At 53.4% G+C, this 16,313-nt stretch overlaps 1 protein-coding gene across 6 annotated transcripts in view; it reads left to right on the top strand.

The window, feature by feature from the left end:
- The first annotated feature begins 4,193 nt into the window (after positions 1-4,193).
- Positions 4,194-16,313, top strand: part of RAI1 (retinoic acid induced 1) — a 102,556-nt gene continuing 90,436 nt past the window's right edge. For 4 of the 6 annotated variants that reach the window (XM_084762364.1, XM_084762367.1, XM_084762361.1 and 1 more), the window contains exon 1: positions 4,194-4,655. The gene's annotated coding sequence lies outside the window, so the exon portion shown is untranslated. Of the gene's footprint in view, positions 4,656-5,011; positions 5,298-16,313 lie in introns of those variants that run through there. The other 2 variants (XM_084762362.1, XM_084762369.1) reach the window with 2 other exon arrangements.

Genomic DNA, 16,313 nt, shown 5'->3' with positions numbered 1-16,313 from the left:
GAGATGGCTCAGAGGTTAAGAGCACTGCCAGTTCTTCCAAAGGTCCTGAGTTCAAGTCCCAGAAACCACATGATGGCTCACAACCATCTAAGATGAAATCTGGTGTTCTCTCCTGGCCTGCAGGTGTTACATGCTGGCAGAATACTGTATACTAAATTTAAAAAATCTTTAAAAAAAAAGTGTGGCCTTGTAAGCACACTTGGCAATCTTTTATATGAACCAGTGATAAATGTAGTCCTCTTTATTTGTTTGTTGAGACAGGACCTCTCTACATAGCCCTGGCTGTCCTGCAACTCACTATGTAGACCAGGCTGGCCTTGAGCTCACAAAGATCTGTATGCCTCTACGGCCAAAGTGCTGGAATAAAAGACCAGTGAGAAGCCTGATTCTTAACCAAACAGATCTTCTCTTTCTCTGGTGTCTGCTAACAGCCTCTCTAGACCGGAAACGCTGCCTCCTTTTGTTTGACAGAAAACAGAGGAAGTTCAAGACCACACAGATAACCAGCCTTAGGATAGCTGGGGAAGGAAGTGTCTCAAATTCAAATGCCCAGGTAGGTGAGAAGGTCAGGTAGTCAGTTTACATGTGTGTCTAGAACAAAGGCGAGTGGCAGGCTCCCCTGAGAGTAAAGTTACCTGAAGGGACTTCAATTCCCGAATGTTCACACTGCTCTGTTCTTGCTTTTTAATCAAAACCACCCCAGGGAGCTAAGAGTGTGGCTCAAAGTTAGTACACTTGACTAGCATGCAGGGAGGCTCTGGGTTCCGTGTCATCTCTCTCTCTCTCTCTCTCTCTCTCTCTCTCTCTCTCTCTCTCTCTCTCTCACACACACACACACACACACACACACACACACACATACACACACACCACAAATACACTACGGGGTGGGGGTGGGTGAAGAAGAAGAGAGGGAGGGAAGGAGGAAGAAAGGGAGAAGGAGAGGGATCACAAGCAAGCAAGATCACACGCCTTTAATCCCAGCACTCAGGAGGCAGAGGCAGTTGCATCTCTGCGAGTTCAAGGCCAGCCTGGTGTATAAAGTGAGTTCCAGGACAGTCAAGGCTACACAGGGAAACCCTATCTCTAAAAACAAACAAACAAGCAAGCAACAAAAGGAAGGAAGGAAGGAAAGAGAAAGAAAGAATAATAACAAAAGGACAACAACAACAACAACAACAAAAAGACCAACTTGGAAGCTGCCTGGGCTGCATAGAACATAGAAGGGAAGCTGCCCTACATAGTGAGACTCTGTCTCAGTGTCTCAGAACTAGAGGTGTGGTTCAGCGGGAGAGCATTTGCCTAGCATACACAAGGCCATGGGTTCAATTCCTAAGTACAACAAAATAATAAAATGAAAACCCAATGATAAAACAAACACCCCCTCAGCACCCACATTCATTGGCCTTTGATCTGGGTTTGAGACTCCTGCACCAAGGCTGTCTATTTGGGTTTCTGTGTGACAGCATGCCCACCTTCTAGCCTTCCTAACCTGCATCCTAGGGATGCTCAGAGTATTCTCAGCAACCCAAGCCCCCCAGTGCTGCTAACAGTGACCCCTAAGCTCTCGGTTCTCACCTAAGAAGCTTGCACATTCTTGGTCAGCATTGATGGCAGCCCTGTCTAAGCCATCCTGCTCTGACAGACTACTTAGAAGCCTCTATGGCTAAGGCACACAGAAAAAAGAAAAAAAGAAAGAAAGAAAAAAAAAAGAAATCCCTCTGAAGACACCTGTGGGGTGGTGAAATGGAGCACTCGCTGCTCTTTCAGAGGTCCTGGGTTCAGTTCCCAGAACTCACATAGCAGCTCACACCCGTCTATAACTCCATTCCCAGGAGAGCCAATACTTTCTTCTGGCCTCCTTAGACATTGCAGGCATGCAGCACACAGCAAGACATGCAGGCAAAACACCCCATACACATAAAGTAAAAAATTAACGTTAAAAGAGAGAGAAGCGGGGCTAGAGAGACAGACTTGCTGGTTAAGAAAACTGGCTGCTCTTTGAGAGGATCTGGGTTCAATTCCCAGCAGTCACATGGCAGCTCACAACCACCTGCAGCTCCAGCTCTAGGGGGATCTGACACCCTCAGACAGACAGCATGCAGGCAAAAACACCAATGCACATGAAATAAAAATAATGTAGCTTTAACCTGAGAGGGGGAGAGAGAGAGAGAGAGAGAGAGAGAGAGAGAGAGAGAGAGAGAGAGAGAGAGAGAGAGATCTTCTGGGTGAGCCTGTGCATTTTGGCACTTTACACAGCAAGACTATACTACCCGTACCATAAACATGCAGGAACTGAGACAGAGCCTCACTGGCCCAGGCTGGTATTGAATTCCTGGGCTCTGGCAATGTTCCAGCCTCAGATTCTCAAGTAGCTGGATGACAGACCCAGTGCTGCTGGTGTGAGTCTGTTTCCTCTTCTGCCCAGAGGCTTGTGGTGGGGTAGCAGTAAGAGAAGGAGGAGGAGGAGGAGGAGGAGGAGGAGGAGGAGGAGGAGGAGGAGGAGGAGGAGGAGGAGGAGGAGGAAGAGGAGAAGTCAGAATATACCAACTCCCAAATGTATCCACCCCTCATCCCTGAGGCCTAGGAATATCTTCATACAAAGGAAAAGGGCCGCGGGGGTTGTAGGTGTGTTTAAACTTCAGCTCTCGCTGAGAGGAGGAGCTAGTTCTAGATTATCAAGTGGCTGGAGTACAGTCCTGTGTTGTCAGGAAAGGGGGGGCGGGGGAGCAGGACCAGGGGAGGGAGTAGGAGCCAGACAACGGAAGCAGCTTTGTTACTGTTGTTAGTTTTTTGCCTTTTCCAGCTTCTGGCGGTTACTAAGGGGTCCAGCAGCTAGGAAAAGGAGGGGGGGGGGGAGAATGGGGGAGGGAGGAGAGAGAGAGTGAGACTGTTGCCTAGTGCCTCCGGAAGGACCACTCACTATGAGTAGGGATGCCATGCTCAGAAACCAGGTCTGAAGTCACGGTTGAAAGCAGCCTTGAAGCAACACAGTGCCCACTTGTCCTGCTCGCTGCCTAGAAGTCGCGTTTCCGGGCCAGTCGGCAGGGAGCATTGAGAGCAGGTCTAGCTTGGCTTTGTCGTGGTGAAGCTAACAGAGAGGCAGACAGGGTGAACAGGCTGAGGTGAAAGGAGTGAAGCGCCTGGTACAAGACAAAGGCGCTGGACGTAGGGCCACACCTCGCGCTCAGATGAACAGGACTGAAAGGGTGACTCACTTGTGCCAAGTCACCTGGGCGCTTGGGTGCTTTGGCCTTCGCCTAGCAAAGGATGAGTGGCTCAGGATTCTTCGAGGAAGCTGCTAAATTTATGCTGCCTGGAGCAGGGGAGGAGAAGCCTTGAGGGGGTAGCGATGGCTCAGGAATCTGTCTATAAGTGAATTGGTTCATTTACTAACCCATTCAAGATTCTTTTACTTAAAATCTGCCGATGGCTTATTTGCCGCTAAGAAGGCAGCCGAATTCCCTTCAAGCTGTTTGTAGTCCCTACAGGCCCTGGCTTTAGATTGGCACTCAGCATGCCCGCATCTTACCCCACCGGGTCTGGCCTCCTTACAACTGCATTTATTCATCAAGACCACTCCTGCCTCCGGGCTCTTGCACTTGTCTTTTCCTCTCAAAGAATGCTCTTCCACGAGCTGCTGGTGCAGGCTCCTAACCTGCTCTTTAGTTATTTGTTCAGACAGGCCTTTCTCTCACCCACAGCTAAATCCATCCACTGCACCTGCTGATTTTCCTAGCACTTTACTTCTCTCTAAAATTATCTTCGCTGTGGACCTAATCATTGTCGGCTGTCTGTGTCTCCCACACACAAGGCTAGCTCCTTGACAAGCCAGGACCACATTGCTTCAGGACCCCAAAAGGTGCCCACGCGTGCAGCCAACACGTTTCACGTCTAACTTGAGGAAATTCGAAATCGATTCTCAAACCAAAGATACAGTCACAAGTGAGGACTTAGTGGTGGAGTTGTGGAGTGAGAAAGAAGGCCTGGCCCAAGACTGAGTCCGAATCCTCCGCGACTGATAACCAGACCAAGTCCTGGCTGCCATCCCCAGGCCCTTCGCCCCCTGCTGCACCTTCAGGCCCTCCGCCAAGCCCCTGCCCCCAGACGGACATGGGGGAGTTGTGTGCAGCGGGGGCGCGCAGGCGCCAGGGGGCGCTGTCGGGGCGCGAACGGCCCACCTGGCACCCGAGGCCACGAGCGAGAGCCGCCTGGCCGCCCGGGAACTTTTTTCCTCGCGCTCTCGCTCTCCTCTCGCTCTCCTGCTCCCCCCCGCACGTCGCCCGCCCGCCGCTCTTCCTGTGTGGAGGGGATCGCATTTCTCTCAGGCTCCCGCGGGCACCAGGCAGGCCCGGGAGGGTGCGCGGTCAGGGCCCGCTACGCGCGCCGCCCGCTCCCGGCGCCCCGGTGCCGCCCCCGCTCGCGCCTGGCCTCGGACAGGCCGCTTGCAGAGCCAGGCGGCGGCGGCAGCGGCGGCGGCGGCGGCGAGGGTAGGTGGCGGCTCGTCGTGTCGCGGCCGTAGGAGGGGGCGCCGCGGCCCACCCTTCCTTCCCGCCTGGTCGGCCGCCGCGCCCGACACCCATGGGCGCGCGGGCCTCCGGGCCGCGAAGTCGCAGCGCCGGACGCCAGGCCCCGGAGTGAGCGCGGGCGCCGAGGTGAGCGTGGCGTCCGGCGCGGGGACAAGGACCTGGGCGGGGGCGGCGCGAGGCGTGGGGGACCCCTGCGGGTAGGGGTCCGGGCCGGGGCAGGGGCCGAGCGCGAGCGGGGCGCGGACGCGGGGTCGCGCGGCCTGGCTTTGTGTAGTGGCCGGCGTGAGGCCGCCGGTGGCCGTGTAGGGGCTGCAGCACCGTGTTCTGGAGAGTCGGTGGCCGGCTGGGCGCGGGCGCTGGGAGCCCGAGGCCCAGTGTCACCAAGTGTGGGGCGGGGACGCGGGGCGGCGCGGCGCGGGCCCGAGGGAGCTTTGTGAGTGCGGTCAGGGTGGGGACGGGGAGCAGGCGGCTCGGTGCGTCGCCCGCTCCCGGGTGGGTGTCCGGGCTGCGAGAGCCGCTCGTGGCGACACAGGACGCGGCTTTCGCCGCGTGTGCCCGCCCGGGCCTGTGCGCAGGCCCCGCGTTGATCAAGGAAGCGGTCCCCGCGACCCGAGAGCTCCATCGCGGTCAGTCCCGGGGCGCATAGGCCTTTTGGGGTGACGCCACCGACAGGAGCCCCGGGGACACGCGAGCCTGGTGCCCTCTCGAAAGCGGCGCCGCGGCCAAGGCCCACGGGTCCTTTGGAGGCCGAGCCCCACGCCTTTGGAGGCAAGAAGACCCGAGGGGACACCGGGTGGAGCGCGGCAGGGGCGATGGTTTGGCAGGGCTCGGAGGTGACATTTGGAGCTTTGGTCACAACTGGAGGCCTTGCAGGAGGGGCAGAGGGGAAGCGAAACACAAGGCAGGCTCCAGGTCGCGGCGGCCCTAGCTTCCTGGGGCGCCCGTTTTCCCAGCGACCCGCTCCTCTTTGGGGCTCTAGGGCGCTCATTCACACAGCAGGGCGGGAGTGAGGCCAGGAGCTGTGCCTTCGCCCCGGGAACCCTGGCCTTGGGGGCCTCTGAATGGATAAAAACCCAAGCGTAATACGCTCCTGAGGACTGGGGACGTGAGGCTGCGTGCCTGCACGGCGGCGAACCCAGGCCGGCGCTTCCCAGCTCACCGCATGCACTCCCGCAGCGCCTGTGTCGCGGTTCTAGCGGGCCCCGCGCGCCCCCCCTTCCCACCCCTTCCCACCCCCTTTCCCAACGGCAGTGCTGTGTTGAGAATTCAAGGGCATTACATCTGGTTGCAATCTAGTTTCATGCGGCTGCTGGGCTGTTAAGACCTCGCGCTGACGTCAGAGCAGGGGAATTACTTCTTTTTTATTTTATCTTTTTTTAGTTGTCTGCTGCCCTGGGAGGGGAGGCGGGTGGAGAGTGGGGCCAGGCAAGCTGTGATGTGGAGGCGCCAGCGCGATGGGAGCCCAGATCTGGGAGCTCTGCTTCCTATCCTATCCGCCTTCTCCTCCCCCATTCTCCACACACTCTTCTCTCAGCTTCCATCAGGTCCTGGTTGGGGGCAGCGGAGTGGAGGCCTTTCCTGGCTGACTACACAGCTGTTTCCAGAGGTTTCTCTGGGACGTGGCCCTTGGGATCTGGAAGCTGGAGAGTAATCTAGTTTCCCACCCCTCCTCCCAACACCCTAGAGGGTATGTGGGGCCCAAGAACAAGGCATAGACACAGCCACCCTAGTCCCAAGGCAGCCTCCCCTGAGAAGTCTGGCCAGGCTCCTTCCTTGGAGAGGAGAGTGTATGGGGCTATTGAGGCTTCAGAGGCCATCTTGGGAGGGGACAAAGTGTGACCTTCCCTGACAACCAATCGTCCCTCTGACTTCTGCAGAGGGGCCTCCTGCTTCAGAAGTGTCTTTATTCCCACTGGTCCATGAGGCCTCTGCACACGGGGCGTGGGGCTCATTCCTTTTTAGGCCCCAAATCTAGACCATTGGTTTAAAAAGCCCTACCCATGATGAAACCCTGCTATGCACGAAAACACTCCTGCCGTGTGTAAAGTAGTTTTTAGGTCACAGTATTGTTCCTACTCACAGCATATAGCAAAAACAAAAGTTTAGTGAATGAATCTTCTGCTTGTGCTCTGACATTTTCGGTTCTAGTTTATTAGATTAGAAAAATGACCAGTTGTGACCCACTAAACCAGCGTTTTCACAACCACTGACAGATCACACCGAATTTGAAAAAGCAGGCCTAGGAAGTAGATCTGCTAAATATTCCTCCAAAAAATAGTAGTTGAGACCCTACAATTGCGCGCTCTCTCTCTCTCTCTCTCTCTCTCTCTCTCTCTCTCTCTCTCTCTCTCTCTTTCATTGCTCAAGTAACAGATTCTCACTGCAAAAAAATGCAAATAGCCTAAAAGCATGGAGAGTAAAAGACCCTCCTCACACAGGTGGCCCCTGTAAAATTTGAGTGTATCCTTTCAGCTTCTCACTTACTGAATGCAAGAGGGCTACGTACAAATACATAGTTTTGTTTTTCCCCAAGTGAAAACAGACCTAGGTCTCTTGTTCTACAACCCTGGTTTCCTTTCTGTCTGGGAGGGGAGTGGGTGAGGTGCTTCAGGGCGAACTCTGGATGGACTGCTGGCTCCACCATCTGCTGAGGGAGTTGTTTACCACGCTGGGCCTCAGTGTCTCTATCTGTACAATAAGAATCCCCTCACTGACTGCAGCTGTAGGTATCCATAGATGGTTAGGTCAGTGGCTCTGCGAGAAGCCAGCTGTTGTGTCTTCATTGCCGCCGTGACTGCTCTCCTATGTCCATGGCAGCGCATAGTTGTCCTTCTCTGCTTCAGCCAGCTGCCTGGGCTGTGGTATGTATGTGTGTTTGTGGTTCCCAGGGAGGAGGAGCTGTGTGCATTGGCGATGATGATGCCCTCAGACCAGGGTTCTCTTTGAGACAAGCCCTGGATGCCAGGCCCCAGCGAAAGTGGTGGACTGTCCAAAGACCTAGTGCTTTCAAAGCCATGCTGGGCCTAGGCATGAAACATTCCCCAGTGGCAGGTGTGTGAGACCCAGGTAGCAGCCACGATCTTCGTGGAAGAGAGGGTTGTGAGCAGGTGGTGTACAGACAGAGGTAGAGAAGAAGGCGAGGGACATACCCGGTGCTCTTGGAAGACTTTGTGTTTCGGCCACTTGACTCAGGAGAAATGGTGAAGGAGCCGTGTGCCAGGGCTTCCTTGTGGGCCTCTCTGCCATCTTCCAGGGGAGACTGGATGGTCTTTCTGAACCCCAGTAGCTACCTTGATACGCCGCCTCTTGATTTCTGAACAGGCTAACGTGGGGTCCTTCACGTGCTCCCAGGGTCCTCTCTGCTGTCCTCTGCTTGCTTCTGCACATTACCCTCCTTGCAGCTCAGCTATTTTCGTGCCAGCCTCTTGAGCTTGCCTGGGCTGCCCTTTCCACCTGGGTGCCCTTCATCTGCCTCCCAAGACCCAAACAGACATCCTGTCTCCTCCTTCTGACCTCCAAGAGAATGAGTCATCTCTCTTTGTCTGTGTCAGTGGCCCAGCGTGGATCTCTGAATGATAGGCCCTTCTGCCTTGCACATGAGGCTGGAGCAGCTGAGCCCCTGTGACTCCTTCCAGGGCCCACAGCCAGGGGTGGGGACTAGAACTCAGATGCTTAGGAATGCTTCCTGGTAGGGGCCCCAGGTGAAGTGCAGAGGATAGGAACCTCACAGCCACTCAGAGGCCTCTTTGATCCTTGGCTGAGGCCTGTTCTCTATGAAGAAGGGGCGTGTGTTAGTGTGTGTGTGTGTGTGTGTGCGCGCGCGTGTGCTGGAAGAAACCTAAGGGGCTGGAAGAAACTGGCTCATCCTGTTTCTCCAAGAATGAGGGTGAGCTGTGCCCCTTTCCGGTGGGTCACTGAAGACCCGAGATTGGAATGTGACACCAGGGAGGGGGAGGCTTGGCTGCTGGTTCTGGAGCCCTTGAAACAGGGTCAGGGGTGGGAGAGTCCGAGACAGGCGGAGAAGCATGTGCAGGGCTCGTGGTGTGCAGGGGTGAGGGCAACCTTGGGAGCAGAGAGTGGGGCAGAGGGGGACTTAAGGGACTGTAAGGGAAGTTGAGGTACTCTTGCTGCAGGTTAGTAGGCTTACATTCAGGAGAGAAAGCAGTCAGGTGCACGAGGGATCTGACCACGTCCAGCATTCCTTCATTAGTTCATTGGTTTTTTGAACATCATTTCTGTGCACACACTGAACAAACCAGTGTTAATCTTGAAGGCGCTGGAAGTGTTGGCACGAGGTAGACAATCAACAAATGTCCAATTTTTGCACAGTACCCTGCCTGGGTGGTGAATGGCACATAGGGTCCTGTAAAGAGGAGAAATGGCTGTGCCAGGGCTCAGGATAGAGAGGTGGCAGGAGCTGTGGGTGAGATGCTGGAACCAGCCAGGGACTCTTTCTCCTTGCCAACACGGGATCGACTGTGTTCAGTCTGTAGGCCTCGGCTGCTCACTTCTTTGGAGGGGTGGTGGGGGTGGTGGTGGTGGGGGTGGTGGTGGTGGTGGTGGGGGGTGGGTGGGGGTGGGGGTGGGAGGTGCCGCTGCGGCTGCTGTTGCTAGTAGAGAGGGCTGATGGGATTGGGCAGCAGTTTTGCTTAACACCCACCTGGATGTGTAGGAGCTTAAAAGGGTGTGCAGGGACACTGTTCATGGGCACAGTGGGCTCTCTTGGGACAGGTCAACAAGCACCAGATTAAGAATCAGAGAAAAGGGATGAATTCCAGCCACTGCTTTAGGGGAGCCACTTTCCTTTCCCCCAGCACTGGTTTCTTCTGTTGAAAATAAGAGTATGAATTGCTGCCAACATTAAAGGTGACAATGGCCTTGATGTGTTTTGTGATCTGAAAAGCAAAGAGGGCCCCATAACCCTGTGTGGACATAAACACAGATTGTGGGTGAAGCCAGCCTGAGTTCAAATCCTAGCATTAGCTACTGTTTGGGGGTGGGGTGGGTTCTGTTTTCCTCCATTTTAAAATGAGCATAATAGCCAGGTGTGGTGGTGCATGCCCTGTAATGCTCTGGAAGGCAGAGGCAGGCAGATCACTGTGAGTTTGAGGACAGCCTGGTCTACAAAGTGAGTCTAGAACAGCCAGGTCTTGAAAAACCAAAATAAATAAAATTTTCAAATGAGCATAATAAGCAAAGTCTTGCTGTCACACAGCCCTCCACTTGGCTGTTGTTATTGGGTTGGTATCTATTTTTGTGATGCTCAGGATGCAATGCAGAGCCTTTACCTTGCTAGGCAAGTGTCTGTCAACCCTGTCCTGTAACTCAGCCCCATACTGTTATTCTTACTGCAAAAGAGCTTTGCAACATGCACAAGGCATCAATGACAGTTTCTCTTGACAAAGTCACCTCTAACCCTCACTTGCAGAACAGGGAGTCCAATGCCTGTTTCTCTTCTGGCAAGGTGGCGGTCAGTGGAGGGAAGGAACATGAAAATGCCTGGCTTCTGGGCACAGTTTCTATTTGCAAAGAGACTTTGCCCAGTGATGAGAGTGGACCCTAAGAACGTACCCAGCAGCTTGTGACTTCAGTGATAGTGAGACCCGTTTCATTTGTTCGCTCACGTATGTTGTAAGGGCTATGGCCATCCGTAAGGCACAGTTCTTTCTTTTAAAATATGTATGTGTGTTTTGCTTGCATGTATGTCTATGCACCAAGTGTGTGCCTGGTGTCTGTGGAGGCCAGATGAGGGTGAAAGTGGAGTTGCAGTGGATTTTAAAAACTATGTATTATTTGTCTGTCTGTGGGTTAGATCATGTGGTGCCCCGGAGCTGGAGTTACAGGGGATTGCAAGCTCCCTGATGTCGTGCTGAGAACGGCATTTTGGTCTTCTGGAAGAGCAGTCTGTGCTCTTCGACTGCTGAGCCAGCTCTCCAGCACCTCCTAGACATGGTTCTAAGTAGTCTTGCTGCTCAGGTTCTGATCCAGGTTCTGTTGTTTGGGCAGGTTACCTATTTACTTTGCTCATTTTTGTTTATGAGGTAAAAGGTGATGTATGTCTTTCCTTACAGGGTTACTGGCAGAATGAAGAAATCTGAGTTCACACAGGTGAAGCACCAGAGTGTCTGATGGGTACAAAGTGCTCTCCTAGCTGAGCAATGGTGGCATGCGCCTTTAATCCCAGCACTCAGGAGGCAGAGGCAGGTGGATCTCTAAGGTTGAGGCCAGCCTGGTCTACAGAGTGAAGTCCAGGACAGCAGGGATACACAAAGAAGCCCTGTCCCAAAAAAACAAAATTAAAATCAACCAACCAACACCCCCCCCCCAAAAAAAACACCAAATTGCTTTCTTCAGAAATGGCTCTTCTTACTTGCTGTTGCCTAAGGGGGTCAACCTATCCATATTCCTGCCGGCACTGGAAAGAGGTAGAGGCCCTGTACCAGTACTCACTGCTACCAGCCAGCCAGGCTACCAGGGTAATGTCAGGCTGGCCCTATTTGCCTATAGAGGAGTGTTTTCAGGGAGCCCCTGTGAGGCTGTATTTACCCCAGAAGATCAAACCCTGGCTGGCACCAAGTGAGCTTCAGATTTGAAGAAGGAACTTTGACATTTAGTGTTAAAGTTTTGGAGCTGGGCGTGGTGGCACATGCCTGTAATCCCAGCACTCGGGAGACAGAGGCAGGCGGATCATTGTGAGTTCGAGGCCAGCCTGGTCTACAAAGTGAGTCCAGGATGGCCAAGATAACACAGAGAAACCCTGTCTCCAAAAACAAACAAAAACAAAAACAAAACAAAAGCCAAAGTGTTTTCTAGTTGAGTCGCCATCAATCATCAGACTTAGGCAGGTCCCCCAACCTCTTAGAGCTCCTATATCCTCATTTATCAAATGGCCAAAGTAAGTATCTATGATGTTTACAATCCATATCTGGGATGGGGGAAGTTGCACTTCGTATGCTAATTGCTATCACCAAATGTTATAATTGATTAGCACCAACATAGAGCTTAGGTCATAGGCCTGTGGAGCTTCTAGTCTAAAGGATCTGAGGTTTGGATAGGATGTGAAATAAAAACTACCTGTTCTCAGACCAGAGTTGTGCATTCTCTCATTTCAGGGGCACTGGAATAGGCCATAGAGAGGTGGCTATCAATTTGAGGTAATTTTGTCACTTGGGAGATATTCGAGTCATGCCTGGAGGAATTATTGGTTGTTTCAGCTAAGGGATAGTGCAGAACACTCTGCAGTGTATAGTCTCTATAACAACAAACCAGCTGGTCACGACATCTAAAGCACTGAGGGCTCAACAAGCCTTGCTTGCAGAAGTGGTAGTCACAGATACAGTCCCTGCCATTTTGAAGCATCCAGTCTGGTGTGCATCCTGGCATTGCAGAAAGGACTGTGTAGTAATCACAATTGCATGATTAGTTGTGACGTGCTGAGCGAAAAGGAAAGTGCAGAACCAGTGATGGCTTTCTGCAGTCTTTCTAGTCCAACACATGGCCCAATCTCAAAGCTTCAGAGGTGGGGGAGAGGGGCATTGTTGCTAGGCTGACTGCCAGAAAAAGATGCAGCCTTCGAGACCTGGGCAAAGCTTCCAGAGGTCGGGGAGATGCTAAGGAGAAACCTTTTTCCCTCTGGTTTGAGGAGCTGCAGCAGCTCCTTTTATGTTGTACTGTGGAGACTAAGAAGACCAGTTTAAGCGTGGAAGAATAGAGGCCATTGCTCTTCCGGGCTGCTCTGCGGCTGAAACCTGGATGCTGGCTTTTCTTTGGGGAGAAAGAGGAGGAAAAACAACATTTTCGTGTCAGGCACAGAGAGGAGTGGGGATGGGAAGCAATCCTATGTGTGATAGATACCTCTGAGACAGCATAGAAAATCCCCACTGTGGCTCAAAATAGCACTAAAAACAGAGGGTTTGCCAAATCAGACTTAGCATAAAGTTGACGGAGCTGGCTTTGTTCCCTTGGGGTGACATTGTCTCCTGGAAGCTTAGGGACCTCAGGTGGAGTGGCCATGGCTTTCACCTGAAGTTTCTAAAGGTCAGAGATGGGAAGAGGTGATGGGACACCTGCAGACAGGGCAGGTTGTTGAAGGCAAAGGGGAAGGGAGGGTTGGGTCCTCTGATGAGTAAAGGCCTGTCTCCTTGATGTTGGAAGTGATGGTCAGGAGAAACTGTAATCTGTACCTGTTTTGTGCCAGGTATTGGGTGGTCTCCCCTACGTCTTATTAACTGTTCTGTATGGATTATCAAAGAAACTAAAGTTTGGAAAGGTTAAGGGACCCACATGAGCTCAACCAGCTGAGAATCCCAACCGTTGGGCTCCAGGCTAACCCTGTTGACTGCTTATCCCCTTACTACCTACTTACTTACCCTTTCATAGGTAATCAACTGCTATGACATGACACTGTGTTCTGGTAATTTTTTTTTTCTTCCTGTGGCTTTTTCTTTTGGTTTCCTTCATTCTTGGGTGGGCATGTTTTCATCCTAGAAGTGGCCATAGGGGTTAAATTCAGCCTGGAAAGGGAAAAGAGAGGCCCCAGGGAGGTAAGGACCCGCCCTGGGCCACCCAGCTTGGCATGGTGCAATAAAAGAGCTCTGGTGGAGGAGCCAGGCCGGAGTGCCTATCTCCCTGCTGTATCAGTGTCGAGTTTCTTTATTTGAATGGAGAGAGAGGTCAGCCTCCCTCTGCAGGTAGAGAAGGTGGTGTGGAATGTGGCTGTTTGTTTTTCTTTGCCTGTGAAAGCCTTATTTCAGCTCACTTGACTGTGCAGGGCTGTGGAGACACAATACATTCTCTGGGGGTGCGCCTAGCAAAAGTGGGCACTGAGAGGGCACCCACCACGTGAGCGGGAGCTGGGAAACAACATCACCCTTCTGCCTGCTCCAGTGAGGCCTCCTGGTCCCCTTCATCTCCATATCTCCTGGCAGATTGTAGGTTGCTTGGAAAACCAGGGCAGCCTTCCTGACAAACAAATCGTGTTCACATGGAGAGGGCAAGGCTGGCTGAGCCTGCCGGCTCTCCTTCCCCTACCGAGGCATCTCCCGTCCCAGCTAGCACCCTGTATTCTGAGATACCTTGAAGTGGCTTAGTGCCACTGTCATTTGTCAAGCCATCAAACTAAGAGCCCCTTGTACTAAGGAGGTGGATTCGAGGACCGATGGGGTGATCCTGAGGCAGAGCTTTCTGCAATGGCTGCCCCTCTTCCCTTCCGCCCCTCCTCTTCAGCCCGCTGGCGGCTGGGAGAGGAAGCCCTGCCGGCAGGTAGTAGAGAAAAGACACAGGATCCAGGGGGGAGTTGCAGTGAAAGCAAACAAACAGGCCTTTGTGTAGCTTCAGATTGGCGGCTCAGAAGGGAAGCCAGGCTTGTGGTAGGCGAGAGAGGGAGGAGGTATGGGAGGTCAGGCCTTTGCTTTGGGCGGCAGTTGGGCTGTGGACAGCCGGAGCTGGGTGACGAGGCCCGTTTCGTGTGGACAGGCAAAGCTTGGGCCCTGCCACTTGACTTCTGAACAGATGTAACGGATTTACTCCCTGGAGCTATCACACCTTAGGACTGTAACCGGCCTAGTCAGTGCCGGGCTCCCATCCCACTCTGGTGCCTGTGGCTGCTAGGAAGAAGTGGACTAACAGGGAAGGAATCATGGCCACCTGCAAGGACAGACTTTTCAGACCCAGAGGAATTTTAGTGGGGGAGGCTGCCCTGCGGAGGAGGAAGCAGGTTTACTGTGTAGTGGCAGGCAGAGATGGTATCAGGCCACCAGGTTGGGGGGCACAGGCTCGAAGATCGGTTTCCTCGCAGAGTGAGTGAGGGGTCGCCTTGGGTAGTGGAGTAGTATTCATTATCCTAGTGAGGACACCCGCACAGGTCGGGCTCCTCAGGCTAGGACCCAAGTCCACGGAGGCGCGGTCGGGCCAGACGATCAGGCAGCTGCGTGCTCGCTCCGGGGCCATTTCCTCTCCTCTCCACGACCTCAAAACGGGCGGCGGGAGGGCAGACGCCCGCGCTTCCTGCCCGCCAGCCCCGGGCGCCCCCCTAAGCGGCGTTCCACCGGGGAGGTGCATGGGGCGGGGTGGGGCGGGCACTGCGTCGCCATGGCAGCGCCTAGCCCATCATGCTCCGCGCTGCTGGGACCAGCAGCCAAGGCCCCGCCCCTGGCAGAGCCGGGCCCCTTTCCGGGAATGCGAAGTCGGAGGCGTGGCTACGAGACCTGAGACTGTACTCTCGGGGCTCCCGGTCTGAGTGCAGCAGTCTTGCTAAGAGGAGAGATACAGCTCTCGCCCCCAAAGGGGCCACAGGCTTAGCGCTTCTTTGCGTGTTCCTAGCGGACAAGGTGCGGGGAGCGTGCCGACACTCTCCTGCCCGGGCAGAACTGGGCCCAGAGGTCCTGCTGGTTCTCTGTGGAGCCCAGCACTTAGCCTTTTGTAGTTGGCAGCCCTTTGGTTGTCTGGCTGGGAGGGCGTTCTTACCTTCTGAGCCCGGGCCCCATTGCCTGCCCCAGGGAAACTTCTAACTGAACTTTGTTGCCAAGTTTGCCCCATGTAACGCTGCCCTCTCCACATGCTTTTCATGCCTTGACTCCCTAACTTTGACCCTCCAGATCTGCTTTCTTTCCTCTAGTCTCAGTAAGAGGCACCAATGTGGTTTCTGCCCCTTCTGCCTATATGGAGGAAGCAGCTAAATTTAATACTGGTCTTTGGGTCTTAGCAGGAAGACTGTCTCTTGACAAGGCACACACACGGAAGATGAGCCTAGGTTTCTGTGGGAGCAGAAGGATGCCATCTTGATGTATCATACCTAGGCCAGTACTGGTGCACACCTGTGTTCCCAGCATTTCAGGAAGCTGAGGTTTGGAGGCCCTGTGTTTGAAAAAAAAACAAAAATCTTCCCAATTCGAAGTATTTTTTTTTTTTAGTCTGATAATCTGAGTATGTTGACTGTAGAGAAATCCAAAAGCAGGAGAACCAGGCCTGCCCATGCTTATCATCCCAGCTCATTGGGAGGTTGAGTGCAGCCTGTGCAACATACCAAGACCCTCATCTCAAAAAAAGTCATAGGGCCTGTGGGATGGCTTAGCAGGTGAAAGGCCCTGCCGTCAAGCATGATGACCTGAGTTCAGTTATGGTTGAAGAAAAGCACTTGGTGACTTTGATAGCTTTTCTTTTTCCTTGCTGTAAAGGGACAGGCTTATAGAAAAATTGGAGAATATGACAAATTAAAAGGAAAAAATTTACCCATGCTCTGGTCTCTAAGGGCAGCAGCATTGCTTATCTTGGGTCATCCTGCTAGGTTTGTCCATTTGGGTATGCCACCACTCTGTAGGTACCTGAGGTATGTGCTCTGCCTTTCTCATGCAGTGCTATACAAGGTGTTCTTTGTTCTGTGCATCTGTGGAGGACCTCAGATGGGGCGTCTCAATCTTAGGGGGGCTGACAGTCTGTTGGGCTGTTCCAGTAGCCACTCTGCTCTCCTCTCTCTGTCCACAGACCCTCGGCAGGCCCCTTTTGCTGCCGTTAACCTCTAGCACGTGTCTTGGACCAGAAGTCTTTCTTGCAAGAGGCTGAGGAAGCCACCTGCACAGGGACCCGGAAGGCTCTTGGCTCATGTTAATCCCTGGGCTTATGCAAAGACTTCAATTTGGCCAAGGCTAGAAAGGCTCAAACCTAGCCTCACCCAGAGCCAGACAGTCTTCACTCAGATCCAGAGGCCTGTGCTCATCTCCTGACTCTTCTTTTTGCCTGGAGTTGCTGAGAGTCAAAGTCTGCTGTCCTAGCTCCATAGCCTCTCAC

The sequence above is a fragment of the Acomys minous genome, assembly GCF_964271855.1.
Source record: "Acomys minous genome assembly, chromosome: 16".
NCBI lineage: Eukaryota > Metazoa > Chordata > Mammalia > Rodentia > Muridae > Acomys > Acomys minous.
Note: the sequence above shows the minus strand (reverse complement) of the source record. Positions and strands in the feature narration are given on the sequence as shown.